The sequence below is a fragment of the Mobula birostris genome, chromosome 31 (genome assembly GCF_030028105.1).
Source record: "Mobula birostris isolate sMobBir1 chromosome 31, sMobBir1.hap1, whole genome shotgun sequence".
NCBI classification, from domain to species: Eukaryota; Metazoa; Chordata; class Chondrichthyes; order Myliobatiformes; family Myliobatidae; genus Mobula; species Mobula birostris.
This window is the reverse complement of record NC_092400.1, coordinates 29,747,078-29,774,912: the sequence shown is the minus strand read 5'-3', so window position 1 is coordinate 29,774,912 and position 27,835 is coordinate 29,747,078. Positions and strand designations below refer to the sequence as shown.

At 43.2% G+C, this 27,835-nt stretch overlaps 1 protein-coding gene across 1 annotated transcript in view; it reads left to right on the top strand.

Moving 5' to 3' along the window:
- Nucleotides 1-27,835, top strand: part of LOC140190747 (uncharacterized) — a 272,758-nt gene that overhangs the window by 211,118 nt on the left and 33,805 nt on the right. The window lies entirely within an intron of this gene.

Sequence of the window (27,835 nt, the reverse complement as noted above, 5' to 3'; positions counted from 1 at the left end):
TTATAAGTCATGTTCTCGGAGTTATTCATTTACATTTTTTGCACCATTTGTCCTTTGGACATTGGTTGTTTCTCAGTCGTCGTTTATGTAGTTTCTCATTGATTCAAAGTGTAAAAGTTCAAGATTCAAAGTCAATTTTATTATCAGAGTACATACATGTCTCCATATACAACCCTGAGATTCATTTTCTTGGTGGGCATACTAAACAAATCCATTGAACGTTAACTATAATGGAATCAATGAAAGACTGCCCAACTAGGGTGTTCAACCAGAGTGCAGAAGACAACAAACTGTGCAAATGCAAAAAGAAGAAACAATAGTAATAAATAAATAAGCAATAAATATCAAGATCATGAGATGAAGAGTCCTTGAAAGTGAGTCTTTTGGTTGTGGGCATATTTCAGTGAAGTGGGTAAGTGAAGCTGACTGAAGTTATCTCCTGTGGTTCTGAGTTGCTTGAGGGGTAATAACTGTTCCTGAACCTGGTGTTGTGAGTCCTGAGTCTCTTGTACCTTCTTCCTGACGGCAGCAGCGAGAAGAGAGCATGTTCTGGGTGGAGGGGGTCCCTGATGATGGATGATGCTTTCCTGTGACAGTGTTCCATATAGATGTGTTGAATGGTGGGGAGGGCTTTACCCATGAAAGACTGGCCCGTATCCACTACATTTTGTATGTTTCCATGTCAGGCTGTGATACATCCAGTAAAGATACTTTGCAGTGCATATCTTTAGAAAGTTGTCGAAGTTTTAGATGTAATGCCGGATCTCCGCAAACTCCGAAGGAAGTAGAGGTGCAACAGTGATATTCCACTGTGTTTCTTCATTTTCCTGTGAATGCCTGCAAGAAAATGAATCTCAAGGGAGTGTATGGTGGAATCTAAGTACTTTGACAACAAATTTACTTTGAACTTTGAACTGCGGTCCTGAAACATAGCAGGCCAAGGGTCAGTGTGCATCTGAGGTTGGCCTTGTAAGTGAACCCAGCACAAGATACTGTTGCCAGAAGGCAAACTGAGCATGTGGGCGGGTGGGGGCAGGTTAGGCTGTTGCATTAAATAATAAAAATAAAACCTTCACAGTGCCACTGCTGATACTGATCTACAAAGTGAGGTATCCCCATCACAAGACAAATATCCCATTCACAAGACAAAAATCAGTAGCACAATATAACACTCTCCATCTTAAGCTCTTCTGGGACAATAGAAGCATTCACTCTTGCACATCCACTGCATGATGGTTCTGGAATCGTTCGAAACAGGTTCCATTTTTACCAATGTCCATATCTTGATTTTGTCTATAAGTCGGAAAATACACAAAAATGACTTGATATGGAACCACACATTCACAGTATTGTAATAACTGGCATCAATTACTAAAAGTGAAAGGGGGGGAGCGGAATGAGTTCTCTGTTCATGGGTACGGATGTATGTATGTACAGTATGTATGTATGTAGAATTGAAAGGCTTCGTATGAAGAGTGTTTGATGGCGCTGGGCCTCTACTCACTGGAATTCAGAAGAATGAGAATTTTAAAAGGCCTCGATAGAGTCAATGTGGAGAAGATGTTTGCTGTGGTGGGGATGTCTAAGACCCAAGGGGAGAGACGTCCATTTAGAGCGGAGATGAGGAATTTCTTTAGCCAGAAGGTGGTGAATCTGTGGAATTCGTTGTCACAGGTCATTGGGTATATTTAAGGCAGAAATTGCTAGATTCTTGATTATGGGAAGAAAGCAGGAGATTGGGGATGAGTGATCAGCCATGATGAAGTGGTGGAGCAGACTTGATGGGCCAAATGGCCTAATTCAGCTCCTATATCTTATGTCTGTGTACTCATGGGTTATTTGTAACCCAGTAACCTGTACTCACGAAGAATCCTTTGACAGTGCTTCTCATATACTGGGCACAAGGTGCATGTGGACACCAGTAGATGTGTGTTGTGCTCCAAGGCACCCTGTGGGTGAGATAGGGGTGGAAGTGGACAGGGGTGTGATGGAAGTAGACAGCTTCCAGTGCTGGCTGGTTACACTCATTCTTACTGTATTATTCACTGCACGTTGTGCTCCATTTCTCAGCTGAGCAGCCACGTGATTCTGTATTATTGGCTGATGGGAGTGTTTCAGATGTGGCTTCTCCTCCCCTTTGAGGGGAAGTCCTGATTTTGGACAACATCAGACCCACAGAATTGATCCCTTTTATATTTTCTTGCAATCTGCTGGACACCCTTGGTATGTTGTGACACAGCTGAATGTGATTCTGTGCAGAGTCTGAAAAGGCTGCCTTTCTACTCCAGCTGTTTATTACCTGCAGACGGATTGAATTAAGTTGTCTCTCGAGAGAGAGAGAGAGCAGTAAGATGATTGAATGCTCAAAATTGACGTGTTTCAGGCCTTGTGAATTACAACCAATGATTTGATTTTATTTTTCTACTGAAGAATGATTATGAAAAAACATTGCAATACCTGTAGATACTACTGTGCTATGAAGGTTATAATTCATTCTCCAAATTAAATATTTAGTAAATCAGTCTCTGAAGCCAACATTGTATTGACCAAAGATGCAGCCACAGCAGGGCATTGTTTAGTTATTAATTTATTTTTAATTTATTGAGATACAGCATGGAATAGGCTGTTTTGGCCCTTCGAGCTATGCCGCTCAGAAACTCCCAATTTAATTTTAACCTAATTATGGGACAATTTACAGTAACCAATTAACCCCCTAACCGCTGCCTTGGACTGTAGGAGGCAACCAGAGCACCCAGAGGAAACCCACGGGGTCATGGTTACAGGCAGCAGGTCGCTGGTACTGTAGGTGTTGTGCTAATTACCGTGCTGCCCCGCCTTATGAGGGCGGTAGGATTGCTAAGTCTCATGCAGGTGAATGAGGTACAGAGGGATATCTTTACACAAAGCCTGAATAATATCTTAACAGAGATGCTACGTTTACATGGGATGATACCCAGGCTCGACGGTGTATAATGAGGCGGCACAGTGATGTAGTAGTTAGCACAACAGCACAGGCGGCCGGGGTTCAGTTCCTGCCACCGCCTGTAAGGAGTTTGTACGTTCTCCCCATGACCGCGTGGGTTTCCTCCGGGTGCTCCAGCTTCCTCCCACAGTCCAGAGACGTACCAATTGGAAGGTTAATTGGTCATTGTAAATCGTCCTGTGATTAGGCCAAGGTTAAATCAGGGGATTGCTGGGTAACAAGGGCTCAAAGGCTGGAAGGGCCTATTCATTCAATCATTCAATCAACCAATCCACCAGTCAACCAAGTGTTGGCACGTGGCCAAGTGGTTAAGGCGTCGGTCTAGTGATCTGAAGGTCGCTAGTTCGAGCCTCAGCTGAGGCAGCGTGTTGTGTCCTTGAGCGAGGCACTTAACCACACATTGCTCTGCGACAACACCGGTGCCAAACTGTGTCGACCCTAGTGCCCTTCCCTTGGACAACAGCGGTGGCGTGGAGAGGGGAGACTTGCAGCATGGGCAACTGCCGGTCTTCCATACAACCTTGCCCAGGCCTGCGCCCTGGAAACCTTACAAGGCGCAAGTCCATGGTCTCATGAGACTAACGGATGCCTATACAACCAATCCATAAATAAGGAAATGCTTATAGCAAATAAATAATTACACAATAAGTAAAATTATTTTACTTGGAAAAAGCTGAGTAACGAAAACGCAGTTTGGGGAGGAAGTTAAAGCAACTTCTGCCATTAAAATGTGATAATTTCATCAGGAATAATGCAATGATTCCAGGATATTTGCACACAAATTAGTCATTCTCCAGGCCAGCCTGGCACTGGAAATTACTTGGTTGTTGTAGACTAGTTAGCAATGAATTCCACTCTTATGTTTGTATCAGTCAAATGATAAAAGTCTGGAAAATGGTGGAATGTTTCCTCTGTCCCACAGTTCTAACAAGGCCCCTTCCACCTGAAACATTCATCCTTTTTCTCTCTCCGTCCACGCTTCCTGACTCGATAGGTATTCCCGGCATTGTCTGCTTTTATTTCAGCATTTGCACTTTCTTTCCAAAACCAGAGACGGGAATGTGTTTTGTGCCTCGTATTAACAAAAAAAAATGTACGTCACATGGCAGTGGCTGTAGACTTTTTAAGGCAGGGTTGGTTGGATCCTGGCTAGCAAGGTAGTGAAAGGTTACCAGGGATAGTTGGGAATGTGGTGTTGAGGTGAGCGCGATCTTAGTGAATGAAGCTGAAGGGGCTTAGTGTCTTATTCACAATGATGTAGTTCTGTCCACAAACGAAGCATTTCACTGTATGTTTTGATGTTCGTGTGACAAATAAAGCTGATGTTCAACGTGGGAAGAAGAATGATATTTTGTCCTTGGCTTGACCACTTTTTGTAATGCTGTGCTTCCTGGTAACACTGTAAAAGGTTGTGTGTTCTGCCTGAAACAAACAGCTTCACTCAAAGCCTAAGCAGATGAGAGATAAATTGGCCTGATTTTAAGGATGCTTTGACTAGTGGATGCAATAACTAAACAGGGAGATGTTTCTCAGATAGCATGGAGTTCTCCATAACCCTGGTATGAATCACTCTCGTAGAGATAAGAAAATGAACCAGTGTTTCTGTAGTGAGTTTATTGGCCCTGATTTGAAATTAAAGTTCTCACTTTATTAGTTCCCACAGGCAGAACTTGGCTCATCTGCATTTGGTACTTTCTGTACTTTGATGCAGGATATGAACTGTTTACAATTTCGTGTTTAAATTTTACGACCACAAGGCAGTTATTTGATGATAGCTCTGTAGCAGTGGCCAGGAGCAGTGTCTGCAAATCTTCAGCTCATGCGTTTATTTTCTCCGCTTTTAATAAAGAGTCGTCTGGGCCAGCTGCCTGAGGACCTGCTCATCGCAAGTGGCATCACATCAAGTGAATGCCTGGTTAACAGTTCTTGACAGTGAGGACAGACAGGTCACATGCCTGTGGAGAGTTAGCCTTGTGTCCTGTGCTTGAACATTCAGTTCCAAATTAATGGTGAAGTAGAGTTAGTGTAATGCTGAGGCTTTATAAGGCATTGGCCGGAGCACATTGGTAGAATTGTGAGCAGCTCTGAGCCCCTTATCTAAGAAAGGAGGTGCTGGCATTAGGGAGGGTCCTGATGAGCTTTATGAGAATGATCCCAGGAATGCAAGGGTTAATGTACCAGGAGCTTTTGATGGCTCTGGGCTTGGAGTTTAGAAGGAGAAGGTGGGAAGCCTCATTGAAATCTACTGAATACCGAAAGGCCTAGATAGAGGGGAAGTGGAGAGGATGTTTCTTATAGTGGGGAAGTCTAGAACCAGAGGGCACAGCCTCAGACTAGAAGGATGTCCCTTTTGAACTGAGATGAGGACGAATTTCTTTCGCCAGAGGGTGTGGTGAATCTGTGGAATTTATTGCCGCAGGCAGCTGTGAAGGCCAAGTCGCTGAGTATATTTAAAGCTGTGGGTGATAGATTCTTGATTAGTCAGGGCATCAGAGGTTATCAGGAGAAAACAGGAGAATGAGTTTGAGGGGGAAAACAAATCAGCCATGATCGAATAATGGAGCGGTCTCAATGGGCTGAATGGCCTATTCTGCTCCAGTGTCTTATGGTCTAATGAATATATGTAAAGTTTTACTGCAGTAGTTCAAATAATGTGATTAGTCTCAGGTTCCGCATGCCAGGAAGAACGTTAAGGTAGTGGTGCCAGATTGTGCTCGTAAGAGGAAATACAGGTAAAACCTTTGAAAAAGATTATGGCTGTTTTTCATTACACAAAATATAAAGGTTTTGAAATCTATGAAAGATAGAATCAAATTGTTTAGTGATTGAGGAATCTAGAACATTCAGTGTTGGAGAAGACAACAGTAGTTGTGAATTATTTTGTAGCTATCAGTTGCATTAACAAGAATGAGTGATTGAGAAAGCATTTCAGATTAGACAAGTGGTTAAAGGAAATAAAAGTGATGGTTATAGAGATTGGCCATTCAGTCCCTCTGTCAGGGGTTCCCAACCTTGTGTACCGTGGATCAATACTATTAAGCAAGAGGTCCACGGATCCTGGGTTGGGAACCCCTGTTCTGATGTTGATATTGATTTGTACCTTTCATTTTTCTTTCTGTGTCCTTAGCTATATGCATTTTTGCAGCAAATCTCAGTTCCCACTGTCCCCATTGGTCCTGATAGCATGTTTCGAACACTTGGTGATTTTGTGTAGATTTCCTTCTCCTGTCTAAGGATCAGGGTATGGTATTGGCACAGTGGTTCAATTGTGTTACTGCCTGTTATACTGCTGGTGTTTAGGGCATCTCTGGTAGTGTTCAGGGCTTCTTCCATCAGGTCAGTAGCTTCCTCTCGGTTTTCACTACTGTCAGTCATGTAAGTCCCGGGTGGAGACTCAGGAATCGCACTCAGATGTAGAAGGAATCTTCATTGCTGTTTCCATAATAATTTTTTTTTAAACCAATCATGGTTGTTAGCCCTGAGATGACCCCCCTGAACCCGGAGGACCGGTGGACCACTCTTAGTTTAGCTTCTACCCTTTGACCTGTCTGGCAAGGGTGACCCTACCAAGCCCCAAAGCATAAAGCCCTGACTCCAGCCAGCATAGCTCTCTGGGGCATTGAGGCACACAAGCCTCCAAACCCTGCGACAAGGTTGTGGTCCTCTTGGAGGGGTTATTATTACTGGATTAGCATTCCTGAGACACAAGTTCAAATCCCACCATGGAATGTGAGGCTTCCATTGCATTGGAGTTATTTCATTCACCTTGCACTAAGCATTCCCGATTCACTCCTGGACAAGGACCTAACATTTGGGAGGATCAGTGACTCAGGAAGTAGTGCCCACTGTCTCATAATTACAGAAATCTGGGTTTGATCTTGGCCTCTGGTGCTAGCTAGTTTGCCCATTTTCCATGAAGCTTTATGAGTTTCTGGGTACTCTAGTTTCCTCCTGAACTGGTTGGTAGATTAACTGGTAAATAACCTCCTATCTAGGAAGATAGTGGGAGAATCGGGGTAGAATTGATGGCTATATAAGATGGAGGAGTTTACCGGGAGCTGGAGGGGTTGCTTTGAGAGCCAGCGTAGACTGTTTGGGCAGAATGGACTCCGATGCCCTATGAAAATAGAATAAAATAAGCCCTCAGTTCCTGTGAAATATGGTATTTACAGCTTTGTTGAAGATGATTCTTTAATTTTGTGTCCTGATTGTGGACTTCAGGAAGGGTAAGGCAAGGGAACACAAACCAGTCCTTATCGAGGGATCAGAAGTAGAAAGGGGAGCGATTCCAAGTTCCTGGGTGTCAACAACTCAGGATCTATTCTGGGCCCAACATATCAATGCAGATACAAAGAAGACATGACAGTGGCTATCACAAACAGGTGAAAATCTGCAGGTGCTGGAAATCCAATACAACACCCACAAAATGCTGGAGAAACTCGGCAGACCAGGCAACATCTGTGGAAAAGAGTACAGTCAACATTCTGGGCCGAGACCCTTCAACAGTCCTGCTGAAGGGTGTCGGCCCGAAACGTCAATTGTATTCTTTTTCCATTGATGCTGTCTGGTCCACGACAGTGGCTGTATTTCAATAGGAGTTTGAGAAGATTTGCTAGGTCACCAATGACAGTCGCAAATCTCTACAGATGTACCACGAAGTGCATTCTAACTGGCTGCATCGCCGTTTGGGGAGGTGGTGGGGGGGAGGCTACTGCACAAGATCATAAGAAGCGGCAGAAAGTTGTAAACTCAGTCAGCTCCATCATGGGCACTAGCCTCCCCAGCATCCAGGGCACCTTAAGGAGCGATGCCTCAAAAAGGTGGCATCCATCATTGAGGACCCCCATCACCCAGGTCATGCCTTGTTGTTATTGCTACCATCAGGAAGGAGGTACTGGAGCCTAAAGACACACACAGATTCAGGAACAGCTTCTTCCCCTCTGCCATTTCATTTTTGAATGGACATTGAACCCATGAACACCACCTCACTACCTTTTATTCCCTCTTTTTGCACCACTTATTTAATTTAACTTTATGTGTATACTGACTGTAATTCACAGGTTTTATTATTATTTATCGCACTGTACTGCTGTCACATAGCAACAGATTTCACGACATATGCCGGTGATATTAAACCTGAATCTGATTCCAGTATTTCAATTTTGCTATCTTATTGCTCTAATCCTTTTTGCTTTCCCGGTCCAATGCAGAGGTTTCTTGTGATCAGCTGACACAGTGGAGACAGGCAATTAGTGCTCCCAGAAAGTTGCATTACAACTATGTCACTGATCTCAATGGGAATTCATTTCACTATAGACTTAGTTATGCTGCTGATGATTTTTAACTTAACCTTTTGGGGTTTCTTTTGCTCTGAATTACCTGCTCAGTAAAAATCAACCCTGCTGGCTGCCTGATCCTGCACTACCTCCAGAGACCTGAACCATTCTCCAAATATTTCATCCACACTCTTCTTGCGTGGATGAAGCAGAGTGTATCACAACCTGAAAAATGGGAACTGATAACTCAGGTGTTGAAATATTGCTTCACTCAGAAGGATTAACAACATGCTTCAGTCTTGTGGAGCACAATCTGTTCTCATCAGCTGAAAATGATGGACACACATAGAAACAAGCTGGAATAAGAAATGGGCCCTGTGCACTTGCTTCAGATAAAGTGCTCTGAGATGGCACTTAATCATAAACACGAGAAAGTCTGCTGATGCTGGAAATCCAAATTAACACACACAAACTGCTGGAGGAACTCAGCAGGTCAGGCAGCATTTATGGAAATGAATAAACAGTTCATGTTTCAGGCAGGGACCCTTCCTCAGGACTGGAAGGGAAGGGGGAAGATGTCAGAATAAAAAGGTGGGGGAAGGGGAAGGAGGATAGGTGGAAGGTGACTGGTGAAGCCAGGTTGGTAGGAAAGATAAAGAGCTGGAGAAGAAAGAGTCTGATAGGAGATGAGAGTGGATAGGGAAAGAGGAGGGGACCCAGGGGGAGCTGACACGCAGGTGAGGCAGAGGTAGGAGACCAGAGTGGGGAATAGAAGAAGAGGTGAAGGGTAGGGAAAAAAATGTTTTTACCGAAAAGACAAATTAATGTTCATGGCATCAGGTTGGAGGCTACTCAGATCGAATATAAGGTGTTGCTCCTCCACCCTGAGGGTGGCCTCATCATGGCACAAGAGTCGGCCATGTGGAATTTTTTCATTGTGTTCTCCTGAAGTGGGATAAATGTACCCAATGCACTGACGTGCAGCTGGAGATGCTATTCCTTGTGTCACCTCCTTGCCTAGTTGTAGTAAACAAGCTGACAGTCAGTGCGTCAGCTGTCACAGGAATGCGCTCTGCTAAACTACCATGGGATCAAGCTGCTAATATTGTTGCTGTTTCTGCAACCTTCAGTTACGCTGCGGAGCTTGGCCTACCTACACCGTGTGGTCAGTCTAAAAGGTTAAGTGATGTGGCAGGATTTTAGGACCTAGTGCTGAAGCAGGAACACAAAATTAGACTTGGATCCTTACCTTACAATCTTGTGTACTGAGAACTTTGAGTAATGTAATAGCAGGGTGAAGGATTGGGTTTGTCTGGCAGTGCCATGAATTCAGATTTCATGCATTAACATATTGCCAAAGCATATTAAATTATTGTCCCTTTAAAGCAACGCCAATTCACAAAGCTGGCAGGCCGATTTGGAGAAGTTGAGAACAACTTCTTCGGCAGAAAAATCTAGGCCTGGAGCGAATCGCTGGGTGGCGTCTTATAGCGCCCAGAGCAATTCGCTACGGCGGAGCCCGGGTCCTAATGTGGGGTACGAGCCGCTGTTCGGACCACTTAAACTCCAGCCCAGATAGACTGGGGGCTCCTCTCTCTGCGATGCTGAGGCTGTGAGACTGCCCCCAACTACTGTGAACTTTGTGGCGACCTAATATGATGAACTGAATATCAAGGCTGAGGGCCTACTCCGGGCTGCTCCAGGGATTTGAATCTAAGGACGCAGTTTGGTTCAGAATGCTGTTGTTTGCATGATTTGTGCTTTTTTCCCCTCTTTCTCTGCTCCTTGGGGGTTTTTTAATTGGGTTCTTTCAGTTCCTTGCTTTGCGGCTGCCTGTAAGCAGACAAATGTCAAGGTTGTACAATTTATGAATTATTTGATAATAAATGTACTTTGAATTTTGAATCTTGACAGACGTTTAGGTGGTGTAGGTGAAGTACAGTTAAAGCTTGGATATATTTTATGTTAGCATTAAATTCTGGATAATTTAGGAATAATTTGACTATATTTTATGTTTGAATAATTTAGTTATAATCTGCTCATCTGTGCAACTGGGATTCCCATTCCATCAGGCTCAAACGCAGTACGAGCTGCTTTGACATACTGGTAACATGTATTTATGGGTATGTGGATAAATTTAGATTTGTGTTGAGCAGGCTTCGGTATCTTGCTGCTGCCTGCAAAGATTATACACAGACACTAACACTTGCAAACATTTGTATTGATCCTGCGGTATTGTGGTCAGCTGACTGCATACAAATGTAAGAAAAACTTTAAAACCTAATATCTTCCAGACTAGCACACAACGGTTTCTACGGGGTCAGCCAAAGGTATTACTATCTTTCTTAAACTTACTTTTTACATCCACAAGACCCTGCTGGACATTCAGAACTGCCGGTCATCAGCAAGTTCTCCATTGGCAGAGGAGCTGGACTTGGTGCAGACTGTGACGCTGCCTGGGACAGAGAGGTGTTGATGCATGAAGAAAGTATGCAGTCCAACAGCAGATGATCGTCTCAGTCACTTTTCTGTGATTGCAAGGCCCTCTCGGGCATTGGTGCTGTGGAATGCTGCAAGTCCAATTCATTGGCTGATTGGCAGATGGCGGGGGAACTGCATGGCCTTGGTCAGAGCAAGGACTAAGCCTCAAGCCACGATGTCGCCGATTTGCAGCCACCCTGGGGGAGGCGTTGGAACTGGGCGCTCCACCGGATTGGAGGCAGTGTGGTGCGGTGTCCATGCTGGAGTCCGTGCTGCCCCCCTAGTATTCACTCAGCAGAAGACAAGTTGTAATGTGTTCAACTGAAGACTGCTGCAACATTTATGGACTCAGGAACTTGGACTATTTTACTTGTGTGACTGTACTTAACTGCTGTCTTTAATGTGCTATATGTGCCTTGTGCAGTGTATGAGTGTTAATAATGTGTTTTGCAACTTGGCCCTGGAGTAACGCTGTTTTGTTTGGCTGTATTCATAGCTATTGAATGACAATTAAACTGGAACTTGGACTTAATACACTTCCTGCTGTGTATAACCAGTTTTATCAACAATGTGCAGCAACCCACCCATACAAATTTACTTTGGCTTTTATGTAGCTTATTCCTTTGTTCAACGCACACAAAATGCTGGAGGCATTCAGCAAGTCAGGCAGCATCTATGGAGTGCAATAAACAGCCGACATTTCAGGCCAAGGCCCTCATCGGGATCTGTCAGTCTTCACTGACTGTTTATACCCCCCCCCCCCATTGATGCTGCCTGACTTACTGAGTTCTTCCAGCACTTTGTGTGTGTTGTTTAAGGTTTTCAGGAACTGCAGAATCGCTTGTGTCTATATTTTGTCCTGTAATCCTGTTTTAAAATTTCTAGTTGGTAAATAGCAATAGCTGAAATCTCTCCATAAATCTCCCTCTCCACACAGTCCAAGTACCTGTGTAATAGGGATAATGGAAGTTGTAGGAATTCTCAGACAGTGTTTGCTTGTAATCTTTATCCCCTGGTAACCCATTAGTTTTCCTGCCAATAATTTCCCTCATTTCCTTGCGTTTACTTCTGGGTCTGAGCCTGTTCATTTTCAGAAAAGAATGGTATAAATGTGTGCAGTATGACATTGTGAGTTAAATGCTGGCTTTTCACCTGTGAGTTTATATCCAGTGGAAAGTGATATCGCCTCAGACACAGACGCTGCTCCTTAAGAACAATGCACGCTGACGGTATTGTTCCGAGGAGCGAACAGGTGGCCAGTGTGGTGAGACTCCAGGGATTCAGCCTGAAAATTCCAGACTGAGCTGCTTTCGAAGATAGATATTGCAAAACAATCAGAAGGGCATGGATTAGGTTGGTCTGCAACTCTTCAGAGGTTGAATTCTTCCCTCTTCTATTGCCCACTTTGGCCTTTGACTTGTCTATCACTTCCCCTGGGTCCCCTCCTCCTATGGCCCACTCTCCTCTCCTATCAAATTCCCACCTCTTTAGCCCTTGACCTTTCCCACCCACCTGATTTCACCCATCGCCTTTAACAGCCTCTTTCTCCTCTCCCCTCCCCCCCTACCTTTTTATTCTGGCATCTTTCCCCTTCCTTCCCAGTCCTGAAGATGGATCTTGGCCTGAAGCGTCGACCTACTGAGTTCCTCCAGCATCTTGTGGTGTTGCTGTAGATATCCAATATCTGCAGAATTTATCGTGATTTATCGTGAACCAACAAAAATGCCTTCCTTAATCTTGGCAGCAGTTATTCTGACTTAATTTATGAATTGAAATAAAAATCTACAGGTGACTTCAAAAACTGGTGTGTGATAGGGAAATTTCATGGTGATTTTCATGATCAGCAGACCAAAATCCATAAGGTATACCCAAGAGTAATCAGGGAGCAAAATCTTTGTTGTCTGTTGTTATGTCTACATTAGTTTTGTAAATCTGGTGGCGCTGACCCGAGGAGCACACCGACAGTTAAATTTTCTCATTTGTTAGATGGAGAACATTGATATGAAAATCAGTGAAATTGATTATCAAGACCTATTTCTTCAGGTTCACAGATATTATTTGTAGTAAACGGCAGTGATTAAACTTGGAAATACAAGCCCATGAGCTTGTTATGGAATGTAAGCCATTATCATTGACAAAACACCATTGATATAATATGGATGTTGGGAATAACTTTTAACACCCACAATATAAGCTGCCTGTTTGTAACTGAATCTGACATTTACCTCATTTGTGTCTCGGGGACTTGATCATACCCACGTATTAACAGTCACAATATAACAAAGCACTTTATATCGATGTAGCACTGTAGTTTCATTAAACTAATTTAGTGTTACAGGGGAAAGAAGCAGCTTTTTTGGGGGGGGGGGGGTCAAGCATTGTCTACATTAGGCATAACCAGATTTTTCTCAGAACTGATGAGTAATTCTGAGCAACAAAAAAGGATTGTATTTGTTTCCAACAGGGAGGGCTGAGATTCCAGTTAATACAGTGGCCTTTCAGTTTCCCATGTCACCCTATTTCCAAATCCCTCCTTCTCTGGGAGAAGCTGCTCACGACTTGCACGGTGAATTCTTTCTTCTCCTCCCCTCACTCTGCTAATTAATTATGTTTTAAAGCTGTTAACAGATTGACTCTCTTGGCATGCAGTTGTGTCATAGACAAAACAGCGACTAGGTAGAATCATTAACTGTAGAGCAATTGTATTAAGCCAAGGGCAGTTGTTACTAAAGCCAAATACTATTTTGTTAATCCAATATAATATGGCTGTTCTCTGTGCCCCCTAATACTAATTATTCTTAAATTTGGTGACAGTTAGTCCATGGCATAAAAATGGCAGGGAGCCCCTGGCTTAGAGGGAATATAGCCCTCATTTGAGCAAAGGGAATAGCTGCAGCCAAGCAAAATTGTCAGTACTGGACGTGATGGGGTGAAGAGCCTGTTCAAATGCTGTGTGCTGCCTCATGATCTTCCCCAACACGCTGGACGAGCTCAGCAGGTCGGGCAGCATTTGTGGAAATGAACAGTCAACATTTCAAGCCGGGACCCTTCATCAGGACCACGATCCGTCCATGATCTTCTCCAGTTGTTTTCTCCCGGTATTGTTTGAAATCAGAGACCCGTATATGATCTCGCAATTGCTGAAACATCCCAACAGTGCTGGAGTTTGGATAGTTCAAGTCACGATATAGAGCAATGTCGGCTTGAAAGAGCAATGCTGATTTCTGGTGGCTTTCTGACATCACTGAAACAATTCAACTGGAAATAGGAATGTAGTTATCATTGTGTGATCCAGCTGCCTTTATAGAAATTACCAGTTTGACCACACAAGAGGAATTGAAATAGAAGTTTAATACCAAAGGATGTACATTGAAGGTGAGAGGGGGTATGTTCAAGGGGGACGTGAGGGGTAAGTTTTTTACTCAGAGAGTGGTGGATGTCTGGAATGTGCTGCCTGGTGTGGTGGTAGAGATGAGCACATTAGAGGTGTTTGGATAGGCACGTAGATGTAAGGAAGATGGGGGATATGGACATTGTATATGTAGGAGGGATTAGTGCTTGGGTGTTTTTGATTTGCTTTTTAGCTGGTCAGCACAACATTGTAGGCCAAATGGCCTGTTTCTGTGCTGTACTCTTCTGTTCTGTGTTTAGATATGGATGAACCAAAATGAACCTGATTCCACAATAAAAGTAAATGTGAAAAGAAGAATGGGGCAGGCAATGTTTGTGGAGAATGCAGTCATTCAAAGATTTTCCTTTTAGTGAATCTCTCACTCAAGTATTTAGAATGATCATAGTGCATTTAGATTATGCCTTTGATTTGGGTGATTCATACCTGAGTCTTAGTTGAAAGTTGCAAAAATAGCTGGTTTTCTTTTTAAGCAGACAGAACAGAAGGATGATATTAATAGAAGAACTAAATATGGATAACTTTTCTGCTCAGCATGGGCTGATCTATAAGGAATAAAAACTGCTGATTTAGATTTTCTGTGATGGTCTAAATTAAACATTCTTCCTGAAAAACAATAAGCTGCTTTTCTAATGTGATATTTAGATCTCAAGAGTGTATCTGTGCCCCGACTTCAGGTTGGCATTGTGTTAAACTTCATTACAAATGTCAAACACACAAAAAGCTCGAGGTACTCAGTAGGTCGGGCAGTACTTAGGGAGGGAAACAGGTAGTTGATGTTTTGGGTCAAGATGCTTGACTGTCCATTTGTAACTCCTGGTGTGAGAGAGTAAACAAATTCTCCTGATACGTGAATATATGCTGGCTGATTATATCCATCCCATATGAAGAGTCTGGATCTTCAACATTGACTGCTCACTTCCCTCCATAGACTCTGCCTGGCCCGCTGAGTTGCCACACCTTTTTCTCCAGATGCTCCAGATTTCCAACATCTGCACTGTCTTGTATTTCCATCACAGAAATGTCAAAAAGGCAATATGCCTCTTGTAAATCTCCTAATATGCTGTCCAGATTAGCAAGGCTCCATGGTGTATCGTATCAGGGAATGTTATTACCCAGAAATAAGAGCCAGAGGATGTTGCTGCCTCTGGTCACTTGCTCTGCTATTCAGTATGAATCACTGAACCATACTTTACTTTTCCTTTTCTTGTAATTTTGGCTGCCAAATAGAAATCTCTTCATCTAGGATTTTATGGTTCCTGATTTAAAAGGAATTCAATATTCTGACTTTTTCTGTGTAAATAAACATTTTGTAATTTCCCAGACTTCATTTTCATTATCTCTGTTTGTTGTCTTCAGTGAATTCTGGAAATTGATGGAACATGTCTCTTTATAAGCTAGTGCATATTGATTCTGAGTCATGGTATATGTGTGTACATAATATTCATATAGTACTGTAGTAATTTTATGTACTTTCGTCGTTGTCGTGGCTATCCCTTGAGGTCGAGGATGATGGTCTTCATTCTGAAGAAGTGGCCCATAGAGCGAAGATGCCTGTGTGTGTATTTGTTTAACGTGTGCTTGATGTTGCACTGCAAGAATCACACGATACTTCACAAATCAACCAACTGATTCCAATGGCATGGAAACCACGATGATTGGAGTAGATGGATTTGTTACAGCCTTCATCCGCCTTCACAGCCGTTGAGTTCAAAGTAACTTCGTCCGCCTGTTCTACCATTGAGGTCTTGGTTGGATTGTTCTTTGTCAGGCACCTCACCCTCGACCTTACCGCCATGGGTGACCCTACCAGGAGCATAGCTCCAGATGGCATTTCTCTCGGGATCACAGGACTACACAAGCTTCTCCACCACGACCAGGTGACAATCCACGGAGAAGATGTAATTTCATGGCACATGTGAGTGATGATAAACCTGATTCTGATATGGGTCTGTATTGTGGACTGAGAGTGCGAAGGGGGCAGGGAGAGGACATGGTTGAGAACAGGGGAAGGGAGAGGGGAGGGAGTGGGAAGCACCAGAGGGACGTTCTGTAATGTTCAACAAACCAATTGTTTGGAATCAAATAACGTTTCCTGGTGTCTCAGCACTGGGTGTGTCTGCACCTGCACCACTGCTTGCCCCTGGCACTCCCTCTCTGCCACCTGTCTCACCCCCCTCCCGCGGCACCCCACCCTCACTATTCCCAACATCCTTTGCTCCCACCAAATTTACAAACTCATTCCCCACTCCAAGTTGACAGAAACATCTGTCAGTGATATTAAACCTGATGCGGGTGCTGATGTGGCTGATGTAAACCTTGAGTCCCTCTGTGTCAATCTGCTCACCTTTTGCCTGATGATTTATGTTCTGCATCGAAATGTATTTAAGTCTATGGAAATGAAGAGAAGCGGGATTATTATAACAAGTTGTGAGTCACTGATATAAATCTGTTTAAAGACCCCCAGAAGCTTTTCCTTTAAGTCAACCCTTTTACTGAGATTTAATTCAATTTAATAAATGTAGAGGGCTTGTTGCGCTCAGTTACTGGCATGCTGTGGGCAAGAATTAGGTTGCTGTGTTCTGGATCAGGGTAGCCTGTTTGTACTGGAGGAGGAGGGTCTGCAGGCAAGTGACTCTCTGTCCTTGTCAATTTAATGACTTGGTACTTGCTGTTCACAAACATTCCTGCTAAAGATCACTGGGAGTGGGAGCTGTCCCGTAACACTCTCTGGATTAAATACCCCTCTTTTCCACTCAATTAGTCCTTTTACTTCACTCATATCTGCAATGTCTGTAATATAGTAACATTTTCCAAAATATCTAATTTTCATGCATCTAATTCTCTATGGGTTTGCTTATCACACAGTTATGTGATCACGGCTTGATCAGGATTTAACACTGTATATCCCTGGGAGGATGCCACTCAGGTGTACATTACATGAGGTGCAGGTAAGGTACGCGGAGGTCCAGTCCAATTCTGCTCTCAGTCGGTACCCGCACAAATGCACTTTTCAGCAGTGTTTCTGGACTGGACTTGGCAACTAGAATCCAAGCTGGTTTTGTTTCCTGCTCTTGTACGCCTCGATTCACCCTGAGGCAGAGATTCCCAATCTTTTTTATGCCATGGACCATATAGGCTGGGAACCTCTGCCCTAAGGCCAGCATGATGGCACCGAATACTGCACTAGAATTTTTTTTTAGGCATCTGTTAGTCTCGTGAGACCATGGATTTACGCCTTGGAAGGTTTCCAGGGCAAAGGCCTGGGCAAGGTTGTATGGAAGACTGGCAGTTGCCCATGCTGCAAGTCTCCCCTCTTCACGCCATCGATGTTGTCCAAAGGAAGGGCGCTAGGACCCATACAGCTTGGCAGCGGTGTCGTCGCAGAGCAGTGTGTGGTTAAGTGCCTTGCTCAAGGACACACACGCTGCCTCAGCCAAGGCTCGAACTAGCAACCTTCAGATCTCTAGACGAACGCCTTAACCACTTGGCCACTGGCAGTGGAATTGGAATGTTATTATTGTGACATGTTCATCTTGCATACTGTTCGTACAGATCACTGCATTACACAGTGTATTGACATAGTGCAAGGTAAAACAATTACAGAATGCAGGATAAGATGTGAACAGTGACAGAGTAAGTGTAGTGCAGGAAAACAAAAGATACAAGATAATAACAAGGTAGATTGTGAGGTCAAGAGTCTAATTTGGACATCAACCAGCTAAAGCCACATGGTCTACCATCACAGAGAGCTGGTAAGTTGCTGGTGCCCTTGCCTGGTAGAATTGTACTACACATTGGAAAATTGATTTTCAGAGTTAAATGGAACCGAGTTATAAATGATTGTTCTGACCCTTTGGATCACATGAATGAGTCTGGTATTCTCCTCAGTGACCAGTGTTGACCTGGAGGCCTGAGGCCAGCTAGGCAGTCTGATGCAGTAACTCCAGTTTCATCAGTAACATTAGTTCATTGACCTTCACTCTAATGGCTTTCTACCTGTTCCTCATCCTCATAGAGGGTGCTTAGTATTTGGTCAGAAAGGACTACAGCAATGGTTTTCAGGAAATAAGATCCTGAGCTTGCTACCTGTAGAGATGGTGGGAATCGGACCTATCAGGGCTTTCAAAAGGAAACTGCCACTCTCTCCCATAATTAGAAGACTCCATCCCCATCCACTTCCTGGTAGGTGTAGGTACCTATTAGCACGTTCATTGGAACCGCCAAACACTGAACCATTTGCCACTGTTCCATTCCACCCTGTCTCGTTTCCAATGATGTTAAAGTCCTAATCTGTGCCTTTTGTTACCTCCCAGGTTCAACCAAATTAATGCAATCCCATATAAAACCACACTTGGCTGTGGTTTCCATTTACTCCAGATGTATTCCGTCATCATCATCATTAGGTGCCGTGTCATACGATATAGGCATATGATCGTTGACCATGATTGTTCTGGACAAATTTTTCTACAGAACTGGTTTGCCCTGGCCTTCTTCTGGGCAGTGTCTTTACAGGATGGGTGACCCCAGCCATTATCAATACTCTTCAGAGATTGTCTGCTTGGCATTAGTGGTCACATAACCAGGATTTGCGATGTGCACCGGCTGCTCATACAACCATCCATGGCTTTACGTTACCCTGATTAGGGGTGGGGGAGGGGTTATGCAGGTGCTACACCTTGCCCAAGGATGATCTGCAGGCTGACGGAGGGAAGGAGCACCTTAAACTTCCTTTGATAGAGTTGTATCTCCACCCCACCACCCAGGATGTATTTCAGGAAGCCGATTTGAGCCTGTCATTCTTCGGGTGTGAGAGTAGTGAATGAGTCCTTTGGATATCTGAATGTATGCTGTCAGATTTACAACCATTCCAAATGAAGGGTCTCAACCTGAAACATCAACTGCCCATTTCCCTCTACAGAGGCTGCCCAACCTGCTGAGTTCTTCCGGCTTATAGCTTGTTGCTCCCGATTCCAGCATCTGCAGTCTCTCAGATTAGGCCCTAACAATCATATCGCGGAAGCATTTGGGCCAATTCTGGAATTTGGATCTAAAATGGATATCTCCATTGCGATTGAAGAATTTGCAGAGGATAAATTGACATTAGTGGACAGATTGATACATCAACAACTATTTAAGTCAAATACCCCTCTCAATTAAGAGACATGCCCATCATAAAAGACGTCCTCTCTGTTGGTTCCCTAATCCCACTCACCCTCCTCTTCCCCACCTAAAATGCCAAATGGGTTGGAAGAAATTTAATATCAAAACTTCATGTTGTTGGAAACAAGCATCCATCCCATTCTTTCCAGTCTGGTTGCTAACTAGTAGCTTGCCAGTGTTTGTTTACCTTCTAACTATCCCCACCTTGCCTTTTTTTTGGGAGGCATAGGGGACCGCAGATGCTGGAATCTGGTCCCCCCCCCCAAAAAAAAACAACCTGCCCAAAGAAAACAGTGGATAACTGCATTTTTTTAAAGTCCAGAAATGGTAATGTACCACGTGCATTACAGCAGTGATTGTGTTGGTTCCTCAGTGATGCAGTAGAATTCCTTCCTATATTAAGGGAAGGAAAGGCATCATTGATCCAACATCTCCATGCCAGTCAGCAAATAACCAACTAGACTAATTCTCTTTCCCCAAATTCAGCCTTGGCGGTTCAAATCTCAGGGGTTCCCAATCATTTTTATGCCATGGAGCCTTACTATTAACCAAGGGACCCATGGACCTCAGTTTAGTAACCCCTTCTAGATACTTCAAAGATGTTGTGAGAGTACCTGCCTCTACTACCCACTCATTCAATTAACGTAAGATTCTTAGCTCATCTCAAATTCAGGAAATTGAAGCTGGATGCTCTTTGCTGTTTGTTCTTCCAGTAGTTTATTTGCTTTTTTAAAAATCTGAACATCACCAACTATTTGAAAATTCTTTGTTTCTTTTCCATTTTTATTGCTATTTTCCAGCAGATTACTCAGATGATCTCTGCATCAGAGTCACAGAATAGTATTGGTGCTTGTCCTGCTTTTTTAATCACCTCTTCCCTTTTTTGCCTGTGCTGTCTCAACAGCATCTCTCTATTCTGTAAGAAAGTACAAGAAACAGCACATGTTCTCTCTGTATAGATGCTGGAAAACTTTGGGTTTATAGCAAGAAACCTTGACCATCAGAACAGATTCATTTAGAAATTTTTGAAAACCCTCAAGAGAATTTTATTAAGGAAGGTGACAAAGCAGGGGTATCGTTATTATCATCATGTGTCAAATCATAAGACGTAGGCGATCGTTCTTGGCAAATGTTTCTACAGAAGTGGTTTGCCATTGCTGGGCAGAGGCATCTAAATCGGGTCATTCATAGATCAACTGAATACCTTCCACATTTCCTGTATTATCATCCCTACTGGTTTTTGCAGTAAACTGTCCCAGATAATACTATTGATATTCAAGTAATTCGTGAGCAGTGGAGATAGCTGAGTTTAAGCATTGGACCTAGCAAGAGTCCACAGGGAATCTCTTTCTGCCCCATTACACAATGTATCTCATTACTCAGTTCCTGTTTCTTATCATCTTTTTAAATAGTCCATATTCTGTTTAAAGTGCCTTTGCTTCCTATACTAATTTGAATTCTTGTGAAACTTTGTTGAAAATTTTCTAAGATTCCAAATGAACCACAGTGGAAGTTCTCCAATTTTACTTCATTGTTTCTCTGTTGGGCTTATTTGTTGTGGAGAGTACTTAAGTGTTAAAATCAAATTAATTATTGATTATCACATTGTTTGTGGGAATGCTCAGTGTATTTTTTAAAAAAGTTAAATTTGGGGTCTTTGTTGCCCTTATTTCACCACACTTTCAATGTACCTCACTGGCTGCACTAGAGTGGAGTATTGACATGGAATTCTGGAGTACTGCATTCACTTCTGGTTGCCCCATCACGGGAAGGATGTGGAGGCTTTGGAGAGAGGGCAGAAGAGATTTACAAGATACTGCCTGCATCGGAGGGTGTGTACTGAAGAAGAAGCTGGGGAAACTTGGGTTGTTTTATATGGCATGGTGAAGGCTGAAGTGAGACTTGATAGATGTTTATAAGATTATGAGAGGCATGGATAGAATAAACACCTGTATCCTAGAAGTGGCCTTGGAGGATATACATTTAAGGTCAGAGGTAGTAAGTTTAAAGGAGATGTGCAAGGCAAGTTTACTATACAGTAGTTGGGGTGCCTTGATCGTGCTTCTTGGGATGGTGGTGAAGGCATAGAAGCCCTTAAGAGGCACTTAGATAGAGACACAAATGTGCACAAAATGGAAGATATGGACGTTGTGTTGGTAGGAGGCACTAGTTTAGATGGCTTTTAATGGCTAGTTTAATTAGTTTGGCACAACGTGGTGAGCAGAGAGGCCTGTTCCTATGCTGTACCATTCTATATCTTATGTTCTATGATTTATCTTTGCCAAGAAAGAATGTTAATAAAAGCATTCCTTTCCATAACTCCCTGCTGACATTTAAACTGTTGCTATGCGAGTGCTTCTTCTGCCAGTCTCCGAAAATAGATTTCATTATCTTATCGCTTTCCAATAGGAATATTTTTGCTTTTCATTTGGCTATGTCTTTATTCCTGGGATGATGCCAATCCTGATTCATGGCTGTTTTCTGTTAAAGCAAAGGACAAAGGAGTATATTGCCAACATATCAACCTGAACCCAACATACAAAAAAACCCAGCTACAAAAAAAGGCACAACAGTGGCTATATTTCATTTGGAGTTTGAGGAGATTTGATATGTCACCAAAAACACTTGCAAATTTCTACATATGTACTGTGGAGAGCATTCTAATTGGCAGCATCACTATCTGATATGGGAGGGCGCTACTGCAGAGGATTGAAATAAACTGCAGACTTGTAAAATTAATCAGCTCCATCATGGGCATCCAGGACATCTTCAAGGAATGATGCCTCAGAAAGGCAGTGTCTGTCATTAAGGACATGTCACCCAGGACGTACCTTCTTCTCATTGCTACCAGCAGGAAGGAGACACAGGAGCCTGAAGCCACACAACGAACAATTCAGGAGCAGCTTCTTCCCCTCTGCCATCCGATTTCTGACTGGACATTGAACCCATAAGCACTACCTCACTACTTTTTTTATTTCTATTTATGCACTACTTAATTTAGTTATGTATATAGTATCTTTTATATATATATACACATACGCGCACTCACATATATACACACACACACACACACACACACACACACATATATACATAAAATAACTAAATTAAGTAGTGCAAAAATAGAAATAAAAGTAGTGCTCGTGGGTTCAAAGCTGAATTACAGTTGGTGTATATGTGTGTGTGTGTATATATATATATATACACACATACATACACACTAACTGTTATTCAGTTTTTTAAATTATTATGTATTGCATTGTACTGCTACCACAAAGACAACAAATTTCATGACATAAGCCGCTGATATTAAGCCTGATTATGATTCTGATCAGCAATCTGTGGCAATGAATTCCACAGATTCACTACCTTCTAGCTAAAGAAATCCCTCCTCATCTCTGTTCTAAATGTTCTGTGCCCGCTGGTCCTAGACTTTCCCCACTATTGGAAACTTTCTCTTCATATCCTTTACCTAGGCCTTTCAATATTCAATGTTTCGATAATGAGACCCCCTCCATTCTACTAAACTCCAGTGAGTAAAGGCCCAGAGCTATGAAACAGTCCTCATATGTTAACCCTTTCATCCTTGTGAACCTCCTCTGCATCTGCTCTAATGTTAGTACATCTTGTATTAAATAAGGGGCCCACACCTGCTCACAGTACTCCATGTGTGGTTTGACCAGTGCCTTATAAAGCCTCAGCATTACATCCTTGCTTTTATATTCTAGTCCTCTCGAAATGAATGCTAATATTGCATTTGCCTTCCTTACTACCAACTCAACCAGGATTCACTGATTCTTGAATTTTCTCCGTTTAGAAAATAGTCTACGCCTTTATTCCTTCTACCAAAGTGAATGACCATTCACTTCCCTGCATTATGTTACATCTGCCACTTCTTTGCCCATTCTCCCAATCTGTCTAAGTCCTCCTGCAGACTCCCTACTTCCTCGATGCTGCCTACATCTCCACCTATCTTTGTGTCATCCACAAACTTGGCCTTAAAGCCATCAATTTCATCATCCAAGTTACTGACATACAATATGAAAAGAAGTTGTCCCAGTACCAATTCCTTCGGAACATGACGGAACCCCAACAGCTAAGCAGAATAGGCCCCCTTTATTCTGACTCTTTGCCTCCTACCAGTCAGCTAATCTTCTATCCATGCTAGTATGTCTCCTGTGATACCATGGGCTCTTACCTTGTCAAGCAGCCTCATGTGCAGCACCTTGTCGAAGGCCTTCTGAAAATCCAAGTAAACAACATCTACTGACAGTCCTTTGTTTATCCTGCCTGTTATTTCCTTAAAAAATCCCAATAGATTTGTCAGGCAAGATTTCCCCCTGAGGAAACCATGCTGACTTTGGCCTATTTTATCATACGTCTCCAGGTATGCCAAAACCTCATGCTTAATAATGGACTCCAACATCTTCCCAGCGTTACATTTTCACAGTTTTAACTGACCCGAAACTGGCTGACCAAAGTTGCTCCAGTTATTTCCAGAAGCCACTACAGGAATTATGGTAAATGATGTGATCTGTTAACAGTAAATTGATACACAATCCCAAGGCCACAAGCTCTCCAATGACATGCATGAAAAGAATTAATCATCTTCATGTTTAGCAATTTGGAAGTCGATTTTCTTCCCAAATAAGAACATTTCCTGTTCAAGGCAGCTTGGAAATTTAGGAAGAGGATGATTTTTTTGTGCTAATCTTGAATACTTTGAATAAAGCACACATTTCAAGAGCCTGTTGATGCCATCAAGTGTGTAGAGGACATGAGCCTTATTCTCATTTCCAGTCGATTCTATTTTCCACACTAGCTCAATGCTTAAGCTAGCTGATTAATGCCAAGTGCATCGTATTGATCAGGGTTTGTCCTTGATTTCCTTTGTTTCCTCTGAGCTTAATTTGATTTCCTCCTTTAGGAACTGAGGAATTGCTAACTGCACCACAGAGAAGGGTCTATACGTAGAATATACAGTATGTGGATGTGCTCTTGGAAAATGGCGTGCAGTGTGGGCCCCTTAACAAAGGATGAGCTAAGGAGGTTAATGAGAATGATTTTGGGAATGAAAGTGTTAAAATTTAAGGAGCATTTAATTGGCTCTGGGCCTGAACACGCTGGAGTTTAGAAAAATAAATGGGGGGATCTCACTGAAACTTATCGAATATTGAAAGCAGCACACACAAAATGCTGTAGGAACTCAGCAGGCTTGGCAGCATTTCTGGAAAAGAGTAAACGATCGCCGTTTCGGGCCAGGAGGGGGATCAGTGGGGAGGGACGAACGGACGAGGGAGTTGTGTAGGGAGCGATCCCTGTGGAAAGCAGAAAGTGGGGGGGAGGGAAGGATGTGCTTGGCACTGGGAAACTGTTGGAGATATAGCTATTTATGTTACCCACGCAACTCCCTGATCCATTTGTCCCTCCACACTGATCTCCCTCCTTGCAAGCGGAACAAGTTCTACACCTGCCCCTACACCTCTTCCCTCACTACCATTTAGGGCCCCAAACAGTCCTTCCAGATGAGGTGACACTTCACCTGTGAGTCTGTTAGGGTCATATACTGTGTCCAGTGCTCCCATTGTGGCCTCCTGTATCTTGGTGAGACCCAAGATAGATTGGGAGACTGCTTCGCCAAGCACCTACACTCCGTCCACCAGAAAAAGCAGGATCTCCCAGTGGCCACCCATTTTAATTCCACTTCCCATTTCCATTCTGACATGTCAATCTATGGCCTCCTCTACTGCTGCAATGAGGCCGCACTCAGCTTGGAGGAGCGACTCCTTATATTCCGTCGGGGTAGTGTCCAACTTGATGACATGAACATCAATTTCTCAAACTTGTGCTAATGCCCTCCCCCTTCACCATTCCACATTTCCATTTCCCTCTCTCACCTTCTTACCTGCCCATCACCTCCCTCTGGTGCTCCTCCCCCCCCTCTTTCCCGTCTTCCATGGCCTTCTGTGCCTTCCCTTCAGATTCCCCCTTCTCCAGCCCTGTATCTCTTTCACCAATCAATTTCCCAACTATTTACTTCACCCCTCCCTCTCTCCCAGTTTCACCTGTTACCTACTATCTTGTATTTCTTCCTCCCCCCACCCCCCCCCCCAACCTTCTTACTCTGACTTCTCATCTTTTTTTCTCAAGTCCCAATGAAAGGTCTCGGCCTGAAATGTTGACTGTTTACATTTTTTCCATAGATGCTGCCTGGCCTGCTGAGTTCCTCCAGCATTTTGTGTGTGTTTCTTGGACTTCCAGCGTCTGCAGATTTTCTCTTGTATGAATATTGGAAGGACTAGATAGAGTAGACATGGAGAGAATGTTTCCTATAGTGGGGGAAGTTTCAGAGTGGAGGTGCACCACCTCAAAATACAAGGATGTCCCTTTAGAACAGAGATAAGGAGGAATCTCTTAAATCAGAGGGTGGTGAATCTCTGGAATTCATTGCCACAGATAGCTGTGGAGGCCAGGTCATTGTGTTTGCTTAAAGCAGAGGTTGGTAGGTTTTCAATTAGAGAGGGTGTCAAAGGTTATGAAGAGAAGCAGAATGGGTTTGAGGGGATAATAATGATGGAATGGCAGAGCAGACTGAATGGGCTGAAGAGCTTTATTCTGCTCCTGTGTCGTATGGTGTTATCTATTTAAAAACAATCTTTAAGCAAAGTTCAGACCTGTTGGAAAAACTAGTGCCATCCCTGCAGAGTGGCTCCTTGGACAAAAACGAGATTGTTTGCAAATTTGGTGAGATAGTTGGTCCGAAGACGTACTTTGGACCATACACTCACACCCAGACCATCAAAGTCATGCAAGCTTAGATAATTGTAGACCACTCTCAGCCATCTTCACCTTGGCCTTAGCCTCTGTGAGAGTTGACTCCTGGCAGAGTCCCTAGTCTTTGCACTCTGACTTCACTGAAAATGGGGCATTTGAAAGTCTACACTCACAAGTAGTAATGGGCAATGTAGTTTTAGTTGTTGCCAACATTAAGCACTTGTGTCCAGCAGTCTGAAAAGGTTTATTGTTAAAATGATGCTGGAACCAGACACTGCAAGTGTGTATGTTGCCTAAGGGAGCTAAATTTGACTCTGCGCTGAACTGAGGCTGTGGCCTGCAGCTAACAGGATCTTGAATCAGGTGCTGGCTTCATGTCTGCGGAGTTACTTTTGTGAACTTCAGTACTGAATGCTACTTGCTTTTATCGTTTGTGCGATTTTTTCTCTCTCTCTGCACATTGGGTGTATGATGGTCTTTTTAAAAATGGTTTCTTTGTTTTGTGGCTGACTGTAAGGAGACGAATCTCAAGGTTGTATATAGTGTACATACTTTGATAATAAACGTACCTTGTGCTTTGCAACAGTACAAGGTCTCCGTGTTGTGAATATTGAATGCCTCTGAAGTACATGTAATGTAAAACTGAATGAGCTTTCACTGAAATGATGGATGTAAAACTTGGGAACCACTTGTAGACTGAAATTTGTACATCTGATTTGGGGAAAGGAGTACTGGACATACTGTTTCAGTGGAGTCTGCCAGAAATCATGGGTAATTCCTGAAGGTTGAATCTTGTGGATCTAGCTTTGAGATCCTGCAGAAGTCAGAGGTCCATGCAAATGGGTTCATACCATCTGGGAAACAAAGGGGTCAGCTGGCCAAAGTGTTAACTGATGTGTATTTGAGTCAGGGCAAAGAGTATAGAAGAAAAAAAAAGTCTGGTTCTTTTTCTGTGTCTGCTGCTGTGTTGCTAATTGTGCTTTTGTTGGATTGTGTGAGTCAGAGTGCGATGTGAGGTACATCTAAAATAGGAGAGTGATAGGGCAGGGAGGAGAAATAGTATGGGGCACATCACAAAGAGATCCCCATGTGGAGAAGCACTTGGATGTGAAGGGAAGAGGTTATCTTTTATCTCAGCAACTTTTCCGCAGTTTGTAGAAGCCAGAATTTCTTTATGCATTTGAATGTATTGAAATGGTTGACACAGTTGACAGTTCCCTGACCTCTGAGTCATAAGGTTGTGATTACAAGTCCCAGCCCAGAGTTGAGAGTGATAGTTTTGGTTTAGACTGCAGAACAGATGCAATGCTTCTCTGCCAGTACCACTATATCTATGATGTTAGGTCATCTTTCTCCCTTGGCACCTTGAGGCTCTATTGCAAAGAGTGATGGACATCCATTGTTCTTCAATTAATATCAGTTGAAACAAGGGTACTTGGACTTCACCGTAGAAGTGTTTTCTGTGCACTGTCTCTTAGGTGTAAACGCAATAGATTCTGCAGGTGCTGCAAATCCAGAATAATACACACAAAATGCTGGAGGAACTCAGCAGGCCAGGTAGCATCTATGGAGAGGAATAAACAGTCAAAATTTCAGGTCGAGATCCTTTGTCAAGATTGTTAAGACAAGAGGGCATGACTTCAGGATTGAAGGACGTCCTTTTAGAACTGAGATGCAGAGAAATTACTTTAGTCAGAGGGTGGTAAATCTGTGGAATTTGTTGCCACGAGCAGCTGTGGAGGCCAAGTC